Raw genomic sequence first — 21172 nt, 5'->3', positions numbered from 1 at the left:
GCCCATTTTTCGGTGTCGAGTTTGAGGAGTTCTTTATAGATCTTGGGTACCAGCCCTTTATCTGTAATATCATTTGCAGATATCTTCTTCGATTCCATAGGTTGCCTTCTTGTTTTGTTGATCTTTTACTTTGCCAAGAAGAAGCTTTTTATCCTGATGAAGTGCCAATAGTTCATTTTTGCTTTTATTTCCTTTGCCTTTAGAGACCTATCTTGCAAGAAGTTGTTGTGTCTAAGTTTGAAGAGTTCTTTTGATTTTGATATGAGACAGGAATCCATTATCTTTCCTTCCTGTTTATATTCGAGTACTCTTTCTTGGTGAGTCTGGCTAAGTTTGTCAGTTTTGTTTATCTTTCCAAAAAAGGCAGCTCTCATTTTCATTGGTTTTTTTCTTTTTTGGTCTTTTTAGTCTCCGTTGGATTTATTTATGCATTCCATTTTGTTATTTCCTTATTTCTACTAATTTGGGGCTTTGTTTGTTGTTTTATTTTCTACTTCTTTACCACATAAATCTGGTTGTTTATTGGAGATTATTCTCATGGATTGATGAAGATTTGAATTTCTATGAATGTCCCACATAAAGCTACTTTTGCTGCATCCCATAAGTTTTTGTAGGTTGTCTTTTTCATCAGTGTCAAGGTACTTCTAAATTTTTTTTGATTTCTTCTTTGACTGTTGGTTGTTCAGTAGCTTGTTGTTAAATCTCCACATATTTTTTTAAGATTATTTAGGTATCTGACAGAGAGTGAGACAGTGAAAGAGGGAATGGAAGCAGGGGGGTGGGAGAGGGAGAAGCGGGCTTCCCACTGAGCAAGGAGCCTGATTCGGGGCTAGACCCCAGGATCCTGGGATCACGACCTGAGCTGAAAGCAGATCCTTAACGACTGAGCCACCCAGGCCCCAAAAATCTCCACCTATTTTTGACTGTCCCATTTTTTTCTTGAGACTGATTTCTAATTTCCTATCATTGTGTTTGGACAAGATTTGAAGCAGAAGGTGAAGAGAGCATTCAGATGAAAGGTTTGTTTCCTGGAGGGTTTTCTGAGGGCAGACCATGAGTTCAGTGGTGACGGAGGAAGGTTTTGTGAGACGGGGGGTAGGGTTAACCCTTGCTAGAATTACTGACTACTACCATGCAGGCTGTGTGCTACCATTCACACCGTAGTCCTGATGGACATGTACTTCATTAGGAATATTTTCTAGGAGGTGTAGGCATAGCTTTCACTTAAAGAAAGGTGCCATGTGGGTTCATGGCATGACACCAGGTCAGCAACCAGGATGTATGGTATTGTGGGGGATCAGAAACAGGCTTTCTGTGGGAAGTGACAGAAATAAGGTATGGTGAGCTCCATGACCATAGGTGAGGTCTCGAGTGACCCACTGGGTGTTGGGTTCTGTGGATCTGTCTCATCAAGTGCTGTGCAATTCAGGGACACCCACCTCTCTGTTAATTTGTGTGGAGACAGGTAGACATCAGTGTCTGGCCAGGCACGAGGGTCGCACTGGACCACCACCAGAGGTGCAGCGTGTGGGGGAGCCACTGCTTGGTTTCCACGAAAGCTGACCAGGGTCTTTGACCTTGATTCCTAGCAGTTGCAAGGGGAGAGGAGGCCGGGGGTGGTGCACACTTCTGAGAGTTGTGTTCAGGACTAGTCTGGAGCCCACTGAAGCAAGCGACACCGGGCACAGAAGTCACCCAGTCAGTGTTGCTGTGGGCACTGCTCCCATGGTACTTTCGGGACGGCTCCATGCTGCCACCTCCTGCTTTTCATCATCATCTTCAAGGTCATGTGCCTCTGCTCTTGCCCCATGGCCTCCGGGGTATTGTCCGTCCCCCATCTGGCCCTCGTCCCTGGTGCCCTGTGCAGTCTGATGCCAGGGTAGCCTTCTTGAAACAAACATCTGGCCCTGATGGAACACTTTCATGGATCTTGTAGGTTGCGAGGATGATGCCCTGCCCTGGAAGGGGGCTACAGGTCCCCAATCAGGAGAGCCATGTCTCCTTTTTCAGCATGGACTGTCCTCCTATCAGTCTTCTTCAGGGAAGCTCTCCCCACTTCCTGAGATGACAGCTCAGAACTTAAAACTGAATGTTATTTTACATATCTCTATGCCTTAGTTCATCCATGGCATGTCTTTCAACCCCGTTAGTGGGGTTTTTTTTAGCAGTTCTGAAGGGCTGTCTGCTCAAGGAGGGGATGACCTGGGTGGGGCAGCTTTCCCTCTCATCTCCCTCAGCATGTCTCTGAGCCCTGGGACCAGCTCTCCCACTGAGGATTGAGGGACATGAGCCAGCCCATCCTGAGCACAGGCTGTGTCAGCTGTGTAGATGGATGCGTGTCGGAGTGGTGGGCAGCTGGCATGGGCCAGGGGCAGGCAGTGTCTCCTTCTCATTCCTTCCCTCCCTTCCTCCCAGAGGTAGCTCAGAGCAGCCTTCAACCCCTGCATCTCCAGATCCCTTGACCTATGCCTCCTGTGTTCAGCTGGTGACCTTGGAGTTTCGCATGGATTCTACCTCCTGTACCCTCTCCCGTAGCAGTTCCTGGATCAGAGGAGGGATCGGACTCTTGTCTGCATTTGGTCTTCTTCCTGTCCCGCACCAATCCTATCCGCCTTTGCATCTTCCATGTATGTGCTTGGAAGCAAGCCCATCCACAGGGAACCTATTAGCCAAATGGATCCAGGCAATGAACATTGAAGTAGAGATCCAGGATCCATAATATACCTGCTCTGAAACCTGTCCAAAAGTCTGTGACTCTCTCACACTGAAACAGAAACAATAATAGCTTTCTGGACTGTGAAGTGACATGTGTCTCTACTTCCAATCTTGAATGCATAGGTGCTGAGCCTGGACAGAAAAGGACCATGGCTCCCGTGGCCTGGGATCCACAGTAAGAACTCAGTGAAATCTGAATTCAAAGCATAGAGTGAATAATTATTGTAGAGTGAATCCTCCCAAGTAGGGCTTATGCACAGTGCACAGGAAAAGCTTTTTCAAAGAGGTTCCTGAAAGAAAAATCTTTTTTAAAAATTTATTTTAATTCCAGTAGAGCTAACATACAGTGTTACATTCTTTTCAGGTGTCCAATAGAGTGATTCAGTAATTCTATATATTACTCATTGGTCATCAAGAAAAGCATCCTATTAATCCCCTTCATCTATTTCACTCATCCCTCTATCCACCTCCTCTCTGGTAACCATCCGTTTGTTCTCTATTGTTAAGAGTTTGTATTTTGGTGTGTCTCCTTTTTCTCTTTTAGTTATTTATTTTTGTTTGTTTTTTAAATTCCCCATTAGAGTGACATCGTATGGGATTTGTCTTTCTCTGACTGACTGATTTTAGTTAGGATAATACTCTCTAGCTCCATCCATGTGTCTGCAAATGGCAAGGTTTCATTCTTTTTCAAGCCGAGTAATACTCCATTGTATGTGTGTATGTGTGTGTGTGTGTGTGTGTGTGTGTGTGTGTGTGTGTGTGTGTGAATACACACATCTATCATCTCTTTTGTCAATTTTTCTACAGACACTTGGGTTGCTTCCATATGGTGATATTGTAAATAATGGTGCAAGAAACATAGGGGTGCACGTATCCTTTTACGTTACTGTTTTCCTATTCTTTGGGTAAATACAAGTAGTGTGATTGTTGGATCGTAGGGTAGTTATATATTTAATTTTTTGAGGAACCTTCATACTGTTTTCCACGGTGGCCACCACAGTTTGCATTCCCACCCACAGTTCACGAGGATTCCCCTTTATCCACATCCTCCCAACACCTGCTCTTTGTTGTGCTTTTGATGTTAGCCATTCTGACAGGTTTGAGGTATTACCTCATTGTCCTTTGGATTTACATTTTCCTGATGATGGGTGATGGTGAACATCTTTTCACGGGACTGTTGGCCATTTGTATTTTTTCTTTGGAGAAATGTCTGTCCATGTCTTCTGCCTATTTTTTAACTGGATTATTTGTTTTGGGGGTCGAGTAGTATCAGTTGTATATGTTTTGGACACTATCCCTTTATTGCCTATGATCTTTGCAAATATCTTCTCCCTTTGAGTAGGTTGTCTTATTATTTTTACGTTTTCATTGTTCTTCTGCCATGTGGAAACTTTTTATTTTGCTGTATTCCCAATAGTTTATTTTTGCTTTCATTTCCTTTGCCTCAGGAGACAGTCTAGAAAAACGTTGGTATGGTCCATGTCAAGAAGTTACTGTCTTCCCTCCTGTAGGATTTTTATGGATTCAGGTCTCATATTGAGGTCTTGAAACTGTTTTGCGTTTGTCTTTATTGTGTAAGAAAAGAGTCTAATTGCATTCTTCTGTACGTAGCTGTCTAGTTTTCCCAACACCATTTGTTGTAGAGACTGTCCTTTTCCCTTTTGATATCGTTGCTTGCTTTGTGGAAGATTCATGGACCACATAATTGTGGGTTTCTGTCTAAACTTGTATCCTGTTCCTTTGGTCACTGTGTCTATTTTTGTGCTGTACTGTCTTGTTAGGATGACTGCAGCTTTGTAGTATAACCTGAAATCTGCAATTGTGAGTCCTCCAGCTTTGTTTTTCTTTTCCACATTGCACTGGCTGTTTGGAATCTTTAGTGGTTCCATACAAATGTTTAGGATTGTTTATTCGAGGTCTTTTGTTCTTTAATTTAAATTCAATTAGCCAACTTACAGTACATCATTCGTTTCAGATGTAGTCTTCAATAAATTTTCAGTCGTGTGTAACACCCAGTGCTCATTGTATCGTGTGACCTCCTTAATGCTACTCACCCAGTTACCCCCCCAACTTCTCCTCCAACAATCATCAGTTTCTTGCGGTAGTTAAGAGTCCATCATGGGTTTTCTCCCTCTCTGATGACTTCCCATTCTATTTTCCCTTCCTTGCCCTATGGTCTTCTTCCTTGTTTCTGATATTCCACATAGGAGTGAAAGCATATGATCATTGTCTTTCTTTCATTGACTTATTCCACTCAGCATAATACCCTCCAGCTCCACCCAGGTCGGTGTGATGGTAAGTATTCATCCTTTCTGATGGCTGAGTAATATTCCATTATATATATGATCTACATCTTCTTTATCCATTCATCTATCCATGGTCATCTGCGCTCCTTCCACAGTTTGTCTATTATGGATATTGCTGCTATGAACACTGGTGTGCATGTGTCCCGTCTTCACTACCTCTGTCTCTGGGGGTAAATACCCAGTAGTGCAATTGCTGGGACATCGGTAGCTTTATTTATAACTTCTTGAGGATACTCCGTACCATTTTCAAGAGTGGCTGTACCGGACTGCATTCGTACAGGGGTGTAAGAGGGTTCCCGTTTCTCCACATCCTCTCCAACATGTATAGTTTCATGTCTTCTTATTTTTATATATTCGGCCTCGTGTAATATGGCATTTATAGGGGTTTAGATTTGCATTTCCCTGAAGCCAAGTGATATGAAGCATTTATGCATGTATCTTTTGGTCACCAGTACGTCATCATAAGTGAAGTGACTTCCCATTTTAATCCATCTCAAGACCTAAAGCTGGGTAAGTCTCTGAAGCTGGATGATGCCATCAGTTGGAAGTGTGGAGAATTTCAAAAGATCTCCATGGAGAGCAAGTTTAAAGGTCAGTGTGAAGCTACTAATTGGATCCGGGGAGATCTCTGAAAGTGGGGGTTGCCTGGGATGGGCTGAGGGGGGCCCTCCGATTTTCCTATGAATTCTTGCTGCAGCCCCAAATGGACAGTTTCCTGCTGTGGGGCAGGCTGAGTCCTCTAGTCTTGTAGAGGTGAGCCCAATTCCTGGTGCCTTGGAGGCAGGCAAATGGGGAGGGACACTCAGCGGAGGACCCAGGGTTAGGTTAGGCCTCAAGAGACAGCAGGTCCGAACTGCCCAGTGCTCAGAGAACTCCCAGGCCGAGTGAGATGAGGGCACAAGGGTGGGTGAGTGTGAGCCTTGGGGTTTCATCCGGAAGCGCCCACAAAGGTCGGGGTTCACCAGAAGGGGCTCTCAGGGTGTGCCCCAATTCTCTTGCCCTGAATGCTCTCTTGTTCCCCAGAATGGTGCAGTTTACTGTGGGCTGCAGGCTGAGTCCTACGGTGGGGCTTGGGTTTCCCCAATCCCCCGGAGTGTGGTGCCAGGAATCTAGGGAGGGACCTCTCTGTGGCCAACCTAGGGTAAGGGTTAGGGTCCAGGAGCCCGGCAGGGACAATCTTTAGGCTGTGGGGCGAGCTCTGTGGATGGCTGAGAGGAGGCCATGAGGGAGGGTGAGAATGGGCCTCAGGGTTGGGGAACGGGGGGCTGCCAATGATGGGGATGGGCTCCAGGGGCCTCCCCAATTTTTGTGCCCTGTAGGCTCCGTAGAACCCCAAGGGGCATGGTTTCCTGTCGGGTGGCAAGCTGAGTCCTGCGGTGGGGCACAGGTATCCCAATTCCCCGGGTCTGCGATATAAGGCTCCTGGGGAGACCCCCAAACCCGCAGCCGGCTTAGGGCTAGCGTAAGGCCCCAGGAGCCCTGCAGGCTGGATCTGCTGGCTGTATGGCGAGCTACACGGGCTGAGGTGAGGGTGTGGGGAGGGTGAGCGTGGGCCTCAAGGTTGGGGTGCGGGTGGCCGCTGAAGTTCGCTGGTGGCTCAGGAGGGCCCTCCTGGTTCTCCCGCCCTGAATGGTCTATGGCCTCCCAAGGCACACGGTTTCCTGCGGGGTGGCAGACTGAGTCCTGCTGTGGGGCTCAGGTGTCCCGAATCCCCGCAGCTGTGGCTCCAGGCTCCTGGGGAGGGGCCCCTCCACAGATGAACTAGGGTTAGGGTTGGGGCCCAGGAACCCCGCAGGCCAGATCTGCCCACTATGTGGCGAGCTCCGCCGCGGCCTGAGGTGAGGGTGCATTGTGGGGTGAGCATGGGCTTCAAGGTTGGGTTTAGGGATCGCCGAAGTTCACTAGGGTTCTGGGGGCCCTCCTGGTTCTCCCACCCTGAATGCTCTACAGACTCCCAAGGGGCACGGTTTCCTGCAGGCTGGCAGGCTTTGTCCTGCAGTGGAGGTCAGGTGTCCCCAGTCCCTGGGGCTTTGGCACCGGGCCCCAGGGGAGGGGCCCTACCCAGCCGACCTAGGGTCAGGTCTAGGCCCCAGGAACCCGGCAGGCCTGATCTGCTGGCTCTGCCACGAGCTCAGTGGCAAGCTGAAGGGAAGGCATGGGGCGGGATGAGCGTGGGCCTCAGGGTTGGGGTGTAGGGGGTCGCCGAGGATCGCTGGGGGCTCAGGGGGGCCCTACCAGTTCTCCTGCAGGGGATGCTCTGTGGCGCCCCAAGGGGCATGGTTTCCTGAGGGGTGGCAGGCTGAGTCCCGTGGTGGGGCTCAGGTGTACCCAATCCCCGGGGTTAGGGTACGGATTAGGGTACGGGTTAAGGTTAGGGTATGGGTTACGGTTACAGTATGGGTTAGGGATAGGGTAAGGAGAGGGTACGGGTTAGGGTTGGGTTTAGGGGTTACAGGTTGGAGGTTATGGGTTAGGGTACAGATTAGGGTTTAGGGTACGGGTTAGGGTTTAGGGTTTAGGGTTAGGGTTGGAGTACGGGTTAGGTTTAGGGTACGGGTTAGGGTTAGGGTACGGGTTAGGGTTAGGGTACGGGTTAGGGTACGCATTAGGGTACGGTTTAGGGTACGGGTTAGGGTACAGTTTAGGGTAAGTATTGGCCTACCAATTTGGGTACGGTTTAGGGTACCGGTTAGGGTTAGGGTACAGTTTAGGGTTATGGTACAGGTTAGGTTACGGTTTAGGTTTAGGCTTAGGGTACGGGTTAGGGAACGGGTTAGGGATAGGGATAGGGTACGATTTAGGGTTAGGGTATGGGTTAGGGTACGGGTTAGGGTACAGGTTAGGGTTAGGTATGGGTTAGGGTCCGGGTTAGGGATAGGGCACGAGTTAGGGTATGGGTTAAGGTTAAGGTAAAGGTACTGGTTAGGGTTAGGGTACGGGTTACAGTTTAGGGTTTAGGGTTACAGTTAGGGTACGGGTTAGGGTTAGGGTACGGGTAGGGTTTGGGTACGGGTTATGGTACGAGTTATGGTATGGGTTAAGGTCAGGGTTTAGGGTTAAGGTTAGGGTACGGGTTAGGGTACTTGTTAGGGTTACGGTTAGGTTTAGGGTATGGTTTAAATTACGGGTTAGGGTACAGTTTACGGTTAAGGTTAGGGTATGGGTTAGGGTATGGGTTAGAGTACGTGTTAGGGTTACGGTTAGGGTTAGGGTACAGGTTAGGGTTAGGTTTAGGGTACGCGTTAGAGTTAGGGTTAGAGTACGGGTTAGGGTACGGGTTAGGGTTAGGTTTAGGGTTAGGTTATGGGTTAGGGGTAGGGTTAGCTGAAGGGGTAGGCTTAGGGGTAGGGTTAGGGGTATGGTAGGTGTCTGGGTAGGGTTAGGGTTTAGGGTTAGGGTTTGGGGTTTGGGGTTAGTGGTTAAGGTTAGGGTTTCATGTTTAGGGTTTCCGGATTAGGGTTAGGGGTTAGGGTTTAGGGTTTAGTGTTAATGTCAGGGTTTAGGGTTTAAGGATTAGGGTTTAGGGTTAGGTTTAGGGTAGGGTTAGGTTTAGGGTAAGGGTTAGGGGTTAGCGTTAGGTTTAGGATTAGCGGTTAAGGTTTGGGTTTAAGGTTAGGCATTAGGGTTTAGGGTTAGGGTTAGACCCCAGTAGGCCAGCAGGACCTATGCCCCGGCTGTGCGGCAAGTGGAGGAGTGGGCCAAGGTGAGGGCGATGGCGAGCGGGAGTATGGTATCCAGCGTTTTGTCGCCGGGGGCCTTTGAAAGTCGCTAGAGGCTTGGAGGGCCCTGCCCGTTATCCCGCCCTTAATGACCAGCGGTGCCCCTAGCGGCCCGGGTGGTGGCAGTGTGGCAATGTGAGTCTGGCACTACGGTTTGGGGGTCCCCAATGCCGTGTGTTGCAGCGCCAGGCCCCTTGGGAGGGGCACCTCTGGGGCCCTCCTAGGGTTAGTGTTAGCTCCCAGGAGTCCAGCAGGCATGATCCGCCAGCTGTGTGGTAGCTTAGGACTGGGCCAAGGTGAAGGCGCCGGCAAGGTGGAGCGTGGGCCCAAGCATTTTGGCGCGGGGGGCCTTGGAAGGTCGCCGGGGGATTCAAGGGCCCTGCCGGTCCTCCCGCCCTGAATGGCCAGAGGCGCCCTTAGCCGCCCAGATGGTGGCGGCATGGCATGGTGAGTACGGCGCTGGGGCTCGGGGGTCCCCAATCCCCGGTGTGGCAGCACCAGGCCCCTTGGGAGGGGCCCCTCGGGTGCGACCTAGTGTTAGGGTTAGCCCCCAGGAGGCCAACAGGCCCAATCCCATGGCTGTGTGGAGAGCGGATGGGCGCGCTGAGGTGAGGGGGCTGGCAAGTGGGAGCGTGGGCCCAAACGTTTTGGTGCGGGGGGCCTTCGAATGTCGCCGGGGTCTCGGAGGGCCCTGTCCGTTCTCCTGCCCTGAATGACCGGCGACGCCTCTAGCGTCGCGCGTGGCGGCGGGGCGTCCGGGTGATTCCGGCGCTGGGACTCGGGGTTCCCAAATCCCCGGTGTTGCGGCTCCAGGTCCCTTGGGCGGGTACCTCGGGGGCCGATCTATGGTTAGGGTTAGACCCCAGGAGGCCGGCAGGCCAGATCTGGCAGCTATGCGGCGAGTGGAGGGGCGGGCGGAGGTGAGGCCGCTGGCGAGCGGGAGTATGGGCCCAGGCGTTTTGGCGCGGAGGTCCTTCGGATGTCACCAGGGGCTTGGAGTGCCCTGCCCGTTCTCCCGCCCTGAATGACTGTCAGCTCTCCTAGCGGCCCAGGTGGTGGCAGGTCGGCATGTTGAGTCCAGCCTTGGGGCTCGGGGGTCCCTAATCCCTGGGGTTGCTGCGCCAGGCCCCTTGGGAGGGGCCCCTTGGGTGCCGCCCTAGGGTTAGGGTTAACCCCCAGGACACCAGCAGGCCCTATCTGCTGGCTGTCCAGCGAGCAGAGGGGTGGACCGAGGTGAGCGCCCTGGTGAGTGGGAGCGTGGGCCCAAGCGTTTTGGCACGGGGGCCTTCAAAGGTCGCCGGGGGGCTTGGAGGGCCCTGCCAGTTCTGCCCCCCTGAATGACCGGGGGCACCCCTAGCAGCCCGGGTGGTGGCATGGGGGCAGGGTGAGACCGCAGTCGGGGCTCGGCTTCCCCAATCCCCGGCGTTGCGGCGCCAGTCCCCTTGGGAGGGGTCCCTCTGGGGCCCAACTTGGGTTAGGGTTAGCCCCCAGGAGGGCGGCAGGCCCAATCCGCCAGCTCTGTGCCAATTGAAGTGGCGTGCTGAGGTGAGGGTGCTGGCGACCAGGAGCGTCGGCCCAAGCATTTTGGCGCGGATGGCCTTCGTAGTCGCCATAGGCTCGGAGGGCGCTGCAAGTTCTCCTGCCCTGAATGACCGGCAGCGCCCGTAGCGGCCCGGTTGGTGACGGGGCGGCAAGGTGAGTCCGGCACTGGGGAGGGGTCCCCAATCCCCGGCGTGGTGGCGCCGGGCACTTGGGAGTGGTCCCTCGGGGGCCGATCTAGGGTAGGGTTAGCCCAAAGGAGGCCGGCAGGCCCAATTCGCCAGCTGTGCTGCAAGCGGAGTGGTGGGCCAAGGTGAGGGCGCTGGCCATCGGGAGCGTGGGCACAAGCGTTTTGTTACGGGGGGGGCTTCGAAAGTTGCTGGTGGCTCGGAGGCCCCTGCCTGTTCTCCCGCCCTGAATGAGGACGGCGCTAATAGCGGGCAGGGTCACGGCGAGGAGGCAGGGTGAGTCTTGCGCTGGTGATCGGGGGTCCCCAAGCCCCGGCGTGGCGGTGCCAGGCCCCTTGGGAGGGGCCCCTCAAGGGGCGACGTATGGTTTGGGTTAGCTCCCAGGAGGCCGTCAGGCCCGATCAGCCAGGTGTGCGTCGAGCGGAGGGGCGGGCCGAGGTGAGGCTGCTGGCGAGTGGGAGCATGGGCCCAAGCGTTTTGGCGTGGGGAGCCTTCGAAGGTCTCCGGGTGCTCTGAGGGCCTTGTCCGTTCTCCCGCCCTGAATGACCGGCAGTGCCCCTATAGGCCAGGGTGGAGGAGGGGCGGCACGTTGAGTCTTGCACAGGGGCTCGGTGGTCCCCAATGCCCACTTTGCAGTGCCAAGCCCCTTTGGAGGGGCCCTCGTGGGCCAACATACGGTTAGGTTTAACCCCCAGGAGGCCAGCAGGCCCGATCCGCCAGCTGTGCCGCGAGCGGAGGCACGGGCAGAGGTGAGGGCGCTGGCGAGAAGGAGCATGGGCCTAAGCGTTTTGGGGCGGGGGGCCTTTGAATGTTGCAGGGGGCTCAGAGGGCCCTGCCCGTTCTCCCGCCCTGAATGACCGGCGGCGCCCCTATCGGCCCAGGTGGAGGCGGGGCGGCAGGGTGAGTCTGGCGCTGGGGCTCGGGGGTCCAAAATCACGGGCGTTCCGGCACGAGGCCTGTTGGGAGAGGCCCCTCTGCGGCCAACTAGGGTTAGTGTTAGCCCCCAGGAGGCCTGCAGGTCTGATCCGCTGGCTGTGAGGTGAATGGAGGGGTGAGCCGAGATGAGGTCGCTGGCGAGCGAGAGCGTGCACCCAAGCGTATTGGCTTGGGGGGCCTTCGAGGTCGCCAGGGGCTCGGAGGGCCCTGCCCGTCCTTCCGTCCTGAAAGACCGACGGCGCCCATAGCGGCCCAGGTGGTGATGGGGAGGCGTGGTGAGTCCGACGCTGGGTTTCATGGGTTCTCAATCCCCGGCGTTGCGGTGCAAGGGCACTTAAGAGGGGCCCCTCAGGGGTCGACCTAGGTTTAGGGTTAGCACCCAGGATGCCAGAAGGCCCGATCCGCCTGCTGTGCGGCGAGTGGAAGGGTGGCCCGAGGTGAGGGCACTTCGAGCGGGAGCGTGGGGCCCAAGCATTTTTGGCATGGGGGGCCTTCGAAGGTCGCCAAAGACTCAGAGTGCCCTGCCTGTTCTCCCGCCCTGAATGACCGGTGGCGCCCCAAGCAGCCTGGGTGGTGGTGGGGCGCAGGGTGAGTCCGGCACTGGGGCTCGGGGTCCCCAACCCGGCGTTGCGGTCCCAGGCCCCTTGGGAGGGTCCCCTCGTGGGCTGACCTAGGGTTAGTTAGTCCCCAGGAGGCTGGCAGGCCCGATCCGCCGACTGTGTGGAGAGCGGAAGCGCTGGCCGAGGTGAGGCCGCTGGTGAGCGGGAGCGTGGGCCCTAGCGTTCTGGCGCGTGCGGCGTTCGAAATTTCCCGGGGGCTCTGAGGGCCCTGCCGGTTCTCCCGCCCTGCATGATCCTCGGTTATCCTAGGGGCCTGGGTGGAAGAGGGGGGGCAGGGTGAGTCCGGTGCTTGGGCTTGGGGGTCCCAAATCCCCAGCGTCGTGGCACCAGCACCTTGGGAGGGGCCCCTCCGGGGCCGACCTAGGCTTAGTGTAAGTCCCCAGGAAGCTGGCAGGCCCGACCCGCCGGCTGTGTGGCGTCCAGAGGGGCAGGCTGAGGTGAGGGCTCTGGCGAGCGGGAGTGTGGGCCCAGGCATTTTGGCACGGGTGCCTTCGAAGGTCACCAGTGGCTCGGAGGGCCCTGCCCGTTCTCTTGCCCTGAATGACCGGCGGCGACCCTAGCGGCTCGGGTGGCCTGGGGGCGGCAAGTTGAGTCCAGCGCTGGGGCTCGTGGGTACCCAATCCCCCGCGTTGCGGTGCCAGGCCTCTTGGGAACCGACCTAGGGTTAGGTTTAGCCCCCAGGAGGCTCTCAGGCCGGATCCGCCGGCTGTGTGGAGAGCGGAAGTGCTGGCCGAGCGGAGGCCGCTGGTGAGCCGGAGCGTGGACCCAAGTGTTCTGGCGCAGGCAGCCTTCGAAGGTCGCCAGGGGCTCGGAGGGCCCTGCCCGTTCTCCCCGCCCTGAATGTCCGGCAGCACGCCTAGCGGCCCGGGTTGTGGCAGGGCAGCAGGGTAGAGTCTGGCGCTGGGGCTCAGGGGTCCCCAATCCCAGGCGTTGCGGCGATAAGCACCTTGGGATGGCCCCCTCGGTGGCCGACCTAGGGTTAGAGTTTGCCCCCAGGAGGCCAGCAGTCCTGATCCGCCCACTCCGCAAGGAGCAGAGGGGTGGTCCGAGATGAGGGTGCTGGCGAGCAGGTGCTTGAGTCAAGCGTTTTGGTGCCGGGGGCCTTCAGAGGTCGCCGGGGGCTCAGAGGGCCCTGCACGTTCTTCCGCCCTGAATGACTGGTGGCTACCCTAGCAGCCCGGGTAGAGGACGGACAGTAGGGTGAGTCAGGCGCTGGGGTTCAGGGTCCCCAATCCTCGGCGTTGGGGCGCCAGGCCCCTTCGGAAGGGCTCTAGGGGACCGACCAAGCATTACTGTTAGCCCCCAGAAGGCCGGCAGACCTGATCTGCCGGCTGTGTGGCGAGCAGAGGGGCAGGCTGAGGTGAGGGCGCTGTCGAGCGGAAGCATGGGCACAAGCGTTTTGGCGTGGGGGGGAATTCGAAAGTAGTCGGGGGCTCAGAGCGTCCTTCCCCTTTCTACCACACTGAATGCCCGACGGCACACCTAGCGGCCCGGGTTGCAGAGGGGCAGCAGTGTGAGTCCGGCGCTAGGGCTCGGGGGTCCCCAATCCCCGTTGTTGCAGCGCCAGGCCCCTTGGGAGGGGCCCCTTGGGTGCGACCTAGTGTTAGGGTTAGCACCCAGGAGGCCGGCAGGCCCGATTCGCCAGCTGTACGGCGAGCGGAGTGTCGGGCGGAGGTGAGGCCACTGGCAAGCAGGAGCCCGGGCCCAGGAGTTTTCGCGGGGGGGTCCTTCGAAGGTTGCCGAGTGCTCGAAGTGCCGTACACGTTCTTCCGCCCTGAATGACAGGCGGCTACCCTAGCGGCCCAGTTAGAGGAGGGGTGGTAGGGTGAGTCTGGCGCTGGGGCTCGGGGTCCCCAGTCCTCGGTGTTGGGGTGCCAGTCCCCTTCGGAAGGGCTCTAGGGGGCCGACCAAGCATTACTGTTAGCCCACAGGAGGCCGGCAGACCCAATCCACCGGCTGTGCGGCGAGCGGAGGGGCGGACCGAGGTGAGGGCACTGGGGAACGGAAGTGTTGGGTGAAGCGTTTTGCCTGGGGGGGCTTTCGAAGGTCGTTGGGGACTTGGAGGGCCCTGCCTGTTCTTCCTCCCTAAATGACCATAGGGGCCCCTAGCGGCCCCGGTGGCAGTGGAGCAGCAAAGTGAGTCCGGCGCTGCTGCTCGGGGGTCACCAATACCCAGCATTGCAGCCCCAGGCCTCTTGGGAGGGCCCCCTCAGGTGCCGACCTAGGGTTAGGGTTACCCCCAGGAGGCCGGGAAGCCCGGTCTGCCGGCTGTGTGGCGAGCGGAGGGGCAGGTTGAGATGAGGGCGTTGGCGAGTGGGAATGTGGGACCAAAGTTTTAGAGGGAGGGTCCTAGAAGGTCGCCAGGGGCTCAGAGGGTCCTGCCCGTTCTCCCTCCCTGAATGACCGACGGTGCCCCTCACAGTACTGGTGGCAGCGGGGCAGCAGGGTGAGTCTGGCACTGGGTCTCGGGGGTCCCCAATGCCCGGCATTGTGTCGCCAGGACCTTGGGAAGGGCCATTTGGGGGTCGACCTTGGGTTAAGTTAGCCCCCAGGAGGCCCACAGGCCCGATCCGCCAGCTATGCGGCGAGCGGAGGGGTGGTGCAAGGTATGGGCACAGGCGAGCAGGAGCTTGGGCCCAATCGTTTTGGCACGGGGGTCTTCGAAGGTCACCAGGGCCTTGGAGGGCCCTGCCTGTTTTCCCGCCCTGAATGACTGATGGTGCTCCTAGCAACCGGGGTGGCGGCGGGGTGCCACGGTTAGTCCCGCGCTGGGGCTCGGGGTCAGCAATCCCAGCCGTTGTGGCGCCAGGCCCCATCAGAGGGGCCCCTCGGGGGCTGACCTAGGGTTAGGTTTAGCCACCAGAAGCCCGGCGGGCCTGATCCACTGGCTATCCGGTGAGCGGAGGGGCAGGACAAAGTGAGGGCGCTGGCATGCGGGAGCCTGGGTTCAAGCGTTTTGGCACGGGGTATCTTTGAAGTTTGCCGGGGGCTCAAAGGGCCCTGCCCGTTTTCCAGCCTTGAATATCCAGCGGCAACCCTAGCGGCCCGGGTGGCGGCGGGGCGGCAGGGTGAGTCCGGCGCTGGGGCACGGGGTTCCCCAATCCCCGGCGTTATGGCGCCAGGCCCCTTGGGAGGGGCCCTTTGAGGACAGAACTAGGGTTAGGGTTAGCCCCCAGTAGGCCAGCAGGCCCTATCCGCCAGCTGTGCGTTGAGCGGAGGGGTGGGCCGAGGTGAGGGCTCTGGAGAGCGGGAGCGAGGGCCCAAGCGTTTTGGCGTGGGGGGACTTCGATGTTTGCCGGGGGCTCGGAGGGCCTTGCCCATTCTGTCGCCGTGAATGACCGGCGGCGCCCCTACCAGCCCGGGTGGCAGCGGGGCAGTAGGGTGAGTCTGGCGCTGGGGATCGGGGGTTCCCGATCCCCAGCATTGCTGCGCCAGGCCCCTTGGGAAGGGCCCCTAGTGGGCCAAGCTAGGAATAGGGATAGTCCCCAGGAGGCCGGCAGGCCCGATCCGCTGGCTGTGAGTCTAGCGGAGGGACGGGCCAAGGTGAGGGCGCTGGCGCGTGGGAGCATGGGCCCAAGCGTTTTGGCGCGGGGGGCCTTCGAAAGTTGCCTGGGGCTCAGAGGGCCCTGCCCCTTCTCCCGCCCTGAATGACCAATGGCACCCCTAGCGGACCGTGTGGCAACGGGGCAGCAGGGTGACTCTGGCGCTGGGGCTTGGGGGTCCACAATCCCTGGCGTTGCGGCGCCAGGTGCCTTGGGAGGGGCCCCTCATGGGCTGACCTATGGTTAGGGTTAGCCCCCAGGAAGCCAGCAGGCCTGATCGGCCAGCTTTGCGGTGAGCGGAGGGGCAGGCCGAGGTGAGGGCGCTGACAAGTGGGAGTGTGGGCACAAGCGTTTTGTTGAGGGGGGCCTTCAAAGGTCGCCCGTGGCTCGGAGGGCCCTTCCTGTTCTCACGCCCTGAATGACCGATGGTGCCGCTAGCGGCCCGTGTGGCGGGGGGGGCGGCATGGTGAGTCCGGCTCTGTGGCTCAGGGGTCAGCAATCCCAGGCGTTGTCGTGCCAGGCCCCATTGGACTGGCCCCTCGGGGGACGACCTAGGGTTAGGGTTAGCCCCCAGGAGGCCGGCAGGTCCCATCCGCCAGCTGTGCGGCGAGTGGAGGGGTGGGCCGAGTGAGGGCGCTGGCGAGCGGGAGCGTGGGCCGAAGCATTTTGTCGCGGGGGTCCTTCAAAGGTCTCCAGGGGCTCAGAGGGCCCTATCTGTTCTCCCGCCCTGAATGACAATTGGCTCCCCTAGTGGCCCGGGTGTGGCGGGGCAGCAAGGTGAGTCCGGCGCTGGGGCTCAGGAGTCCTCAATCCCTGGCGTTGCAGCGCCATGCCCCTTGGGATGGGCCCCTAGGGGGCCTACCTAGGGTTAGGGTTATCCACCAGGAGTCTGGGAGGCCCAATCCGCCAGCTGTGCGGCGAGCGGAGTGGCGGACTGAGGTAAGGGCACAGGTGAGCGGGAGCGTGGGCCCAAAGCGTTTTGGTGCGGGGGGCCTTCAAAAGTCTCCGGTGGCTCGGAGGGCCCTGCCCGTTCTCCCTCCCTGAATGACTGGCGGTGCCCCTAGCGGCCCAGGGGGCGGTAGGGCGGGAGGGTGAGTCTGGCGCTGGGGCTCGGGAGTCCCCTATCCCCGGTATTGTGGCAATAGGAACCTGGGATGGGCCCCTCGGGGGCCCACCAAAGGTTAGGGTAACACCCAGGAGGCTGGCAGTCCCGATCCACAAGCTGTACAGCGAGCGGAGGGGCGGACCGAGATAAGGGCACAGGGAGCGGGAGCATGGGCCCAAGCGTTTTGGCACGGGGGGGCCTTCGAAGGTCGCCAGGGGCTCGGAGGGATCTGCCCGTACTCCCTCCCTGAATGACCGACGGTGCTCCTAGCGGCCCGGGTGGCGGCAGGGCAACACAGTGAGTCCAGTGCTGGGGTTCGGGGGTCCCCAATACCCGGGGTTGCGGCGCCAGGCCCCTTGGGATGGGCCCCTCGAGGGCCGACCTAGGGTTAGGCTTAGGCCCCAGGAGGTCGGCAGTCCCTATCATCCGGGTGTGCAGCGAAGGGTGGGCCGAGGTGAGGGCGCTAGCAAGTGGGAGCGTGTGTCCAAACGTTTTGGCGCGGGGGGCCTTCAAAGGTCGCCGGAGGCTCGGAGGGCCCTGCCCGTTCTCCCGCCCTGAATGACCGGCGGCACCCCTAGTGGCCCGGGTAGCAGCGGGGGTGACACAGTGAGTCCGGCACTGGGGCACGGGGATCCCCAATGCCCTGTGTTGCGGAGCCAGGCCCCTTGGGATATGCCCCTCGGGGGCCGACCTATGGTTAGGGTTAGCCCCTAGGAGTCCAGCAGGCCTGATCCACCCGCTGTTTGGAGAGCGGAGGGGCGGGCCGAGGTGAGGGCGCTGGCGAGCGGCAGCATTGGCCCAAGCGTTTTGGCATGGGGTCCTTCGAAAGTCGCTGGGGGCTCGGAGGGCCCCGCCCGTACTCCCACCCTGAATGACCGGCAGCGCCACTAGCGGCCCGCGTGGCGGCAGGGTGGCACGGTTAGTCCAGCGCTGGGGCTCGGGTGTCAGCAATCCCAGGCGTTGTGGCGCCAGGCCCCATCGGACGGGCCCCTCGAGGGCCGACCTAGGGTTAGGGTTAGCCCACAGGAGGCCTGCAGGCCTCATCAGCCGGTTGTGTGGTGAGCGGAGGGGAGGGCCAAGGTGATGGTGCTGGCGATGGGGAAGTTGGGCCCAAGCGTTTTAGCGAGGGAGGTATTCGAAGGTTGCCTGGGGCTCAGAGGGCCCTGCCCCTTCTCCCTCCTTGAATGACCGGTGGTGCCCCTACCATCCCAGTTGGTGGTGGGGCAGCAGGGAGAGTCTGGCGCTGGGGCTCGGGTGTCCCCAATCCCCGGTGTTGCGGCGCAAGGCTCCTTGGGCGGGGCCCCTCGTGGGCCGACCAAGTGTTAGGGTTAGCCCCCAGGATGCCGACAGGCCTGATCTACAGCCTGTGCGGCAAGTGGAGGAGTGGGCTAAGATGTGGGTGCTGGGGAGCAGGAGCGTGGGCCCAAGCATTTTCGCAAGTGCGGCCTTCAAATGTCGCCAGGGGCTTGAAGGTCCCTGCCTGTTCTCCCGCACTGAATGACTGGTGGCGCCCCTAGCGGCTCCGGTGGTGTCGGGTCGGCAGGGTGAGTCCAGCGCTGGAGCTCGGGGTCCCCAAAATCCGGCGTTGCTGCGCCAGGCCCCTTGGGAAGGCCCGCTCGGGGGTCGACCTAGGGTTAGGGTTACCCCCAGGAGGCCAGTAGGCCCGATCTGCCAGCTGTGCGACGAGCGGAGGGGCGGGCTGAGATGAGAGCACTGGCCAGCGGGGAATGTGGGCCCAAGCATTTTGGCACGAGGCGCCTTCAAAGGTCACCAGGGGCTTGGAGGGCCCTGCCCATTCTCCTGCTCTGAATGACCGACGGCATCCCTTGTGGCCCGGTTGGCAGCGGGGCGGCAGGGAGAGTGTGGCACTGGGGCTCGGGGTTCCCCAATCCCCGGCTTTGCGGCGCCAGGGCCTTTGGGAGGGACCCCTTGGGGACGGACCTAGGGTTAGGTTTAGCCCCCGGGAGGCCGGCAGGCCCGATCTGCCGGCTGTGTGGCGAGCGGAGGGGCGGGCCGAGATGAGGGTGCTGGCGAGCGGGAACATGGGCCCAAGCGTTTTGGCGCGAGTAGCCTTCGAAGGTCGCCAGGGGCTAAGGGGGCCTTGCCCGTTCTCCCTCCCTGAATGACCAGCAGCGCCTCTACCAGCCCGGTTGGTGGCGGGGAAGCAAGGTGAGTCCGGTGCTGGGGCTCAGGGGTCCACAATCCCCGGCATTGCAGCAGCAGGTGCCTTGGGAGGGGCACCTCGTGGGCCAATCTAGGGTTAGGGTTAGCCCCCAGGAGACCGTCAGGCCAGATCAGCCAGCTTTGCGGTGAGTGGAGGGGCGGGCTGAGGTGAGGGCGCTGACAAGCGGTAGCGTGGGCACAAGCGTTTTGATGCGGGGTGCCTTCGAAGGTCGCCCGTGGCTCGGAGGGCCCTGCCTGTTCTCACGCCCTGAATGACCGGCGGTGCAGCTAGGGGCCTGGGTGGCAGTGGGGCGGCACAGTGAGTCTGGCGCTGGGGCTCAGTTGTCCCCAATCCCTTGTGTTGCGGCTCCAGGCCCCTTGGGATGGGCCCCTAGGGGGCCTACATGGGGTTAGGGTTAGCCCCCAGGAGGCTGGGAGGCCCAATCCGCTGGCTGTGCGGTGAGCGGAGGGGCAGGCCGAGGTAAGGGCGATGGCGAGTGGGAGCGTGGTCCCAAGCGCTTTGGCGCGGGGGGCCTTCGAAAGTCGCTGGGGGCTTGGAGGGCCCTGCCGTTCTCCCGCCCTGAATGACCGGTGGTGCCCCTTGTGGCCCAGGTGGCGGTGGGGGCATGGTGAGTCTGGCGCTGGGGCTCAGGAGTCCCCAATACTCGTCATTGCGGTGCCAGGCCCCTTGGGAGGGGCCACTAGGGGGTAGGCCTAGGGTTCGGGTTAGCCCCCAGAAGGCCCGCAGGCCCGATCCGCCAGCTGTGCGGCGAGTGGAGGGGAGGGCCGAGGTAAGGGCGCTGGCGAGTGGGAGCGTGGGCCGAAGCGTTTTGTCGTGGGGAGCCTTCAAAGGTCTCCGGGGGCTCAGAGGGCCCTACCCGTTCTCCCGCACTGAATGACCGGCGGCTCCCCTAGCAGCCTGGGTGGTGGCGGAGCTGCAGGGTGAGTCCGGCGCTGGGGCTCGGGAGTCCTCAATCCCTGGCGTTGCAGCACCATGCCCCTTGGGATGGGCCCCTAGGGGGCCTACCTAGGGTTAGGGTTATCCACCAGGAGTCTGGGAGGCCCGATCCGTCAGCTGTGCGGCGAGCGGAGTGGCGGACTGAGGTAAGGGCACAGGTGAGCGGGAGCGTGGGCCCAAAGCGTTTTAGTGTGGGGGGCCTTCAAAAGTCGCCGGTGGCTCGGAGGGCCCTGCCCGTTCTCCCTCCCTGAATGACTGGCGGTGCCCCTAGCGGCCCAGGGAGCGGTAGGGCGGGAGGGTGAGTCCGGCGCTGGGGCTCGGGGGTCCCCTATCCCCGGTATTGTGGCAATAGGAACCTGGGATGGGCCCCTCGGGGGCCCACCAAAGTTAGGGTAACACCCAGGAGGCTGGCAGTCCCGATCCACAAGCTGTGCAGCGAGCGGAGGGGCGGACCGAGGTAAGGGCACAGGGAGCGGGAGCATGGGCCCAAGCGTTTTGGCGTGGGGGGGCCTTCGAAGGTCGCCAGGGGCTCGGAGGGATCTGCCCGTACTCCCTCCCTGAATGACCGACAGTGCTCCTAGCGGCCCGGGTGGCGGCGGGGCAACACAGTGAGTCCAGCGCTGGGGTTCAGGGGTCCCCAATACCCGGGGTTGCGGCGCCAGGCCCCTTGGGACGGGCCCCTGGAGGGCCGACCTAGGGTTAGGCTTAGGCCCCAGGAGGTCGGCAGTCCCTATCAGCCGGGTGTGCAGCGAAGGGGTGGGCCGAGGTGAGGGCGCTGGCGAGTGGGAGCGTGGGCCGAAGCGTTTTGTCGTGGGGAGCCTTCAAAGGTCTCTGGGGGCTCAGAGGGCCCTACCGGTTCTCCCGCACTGAATGACCGGCGGCTCCCCTAGCGGCCCGGGTGGTGGCTGAGCTGCAGGGTGAGTCCGGCGCTGGGGCTCAGTAGTCCCAAATCCCGGCGTTGCTGCGCCAGGCCCTTTGGGATGGGCCCCTGGGGGGCCTACCTAGGGTTAGGGTTAGCCCCCAGGAGGCTGGGAGGCCTGATCCGTGGGCTGTACGGCGAGAGGAGGGTCAGGCCGAGGTAAGGGCGATGGTGAATGGGAGCGTGTTCCCAAGCGCTTTGAGGCAGGGGGCCTTCGAAAGTCGCTGGGGGCTCGGAGGGCCCTGCCGTTCTCCCGCCCTGAATGACTGGTGGTGCCCCTTGTGGCCCAGGTGGTGGTGGGAGGCATGGTGAGTCCGGCGCTGGGGCTCAGAAGTCCCCAATCCTCCTCATTGCGGCGCCAGGCCCCTTGGGAGGGGCCACTAGGGAGTCGACCTAGGGTTCGGGTTAGCCCCCAGAAGGCCCACAGGCCCGATCCGCCATCTGTGTGGCGAGCTGAGGGGA

The sequence above is a fragment of the Ursus americanus genome, chromosome 8 (assembly GCF_024610735.1).
Source record: "Ursus americanus isolate L20-20 chromosome 8, mUrsAme1.1.p, whole genome shotgun sequence".
NCBI lineage: Eukaryota > Metazoa > Chordata > Mammalia > Carnivora > Ursidae > Ursus > Ursus americanus.
Note: the sequence above shows the minus strand (reverse complement) of the source record.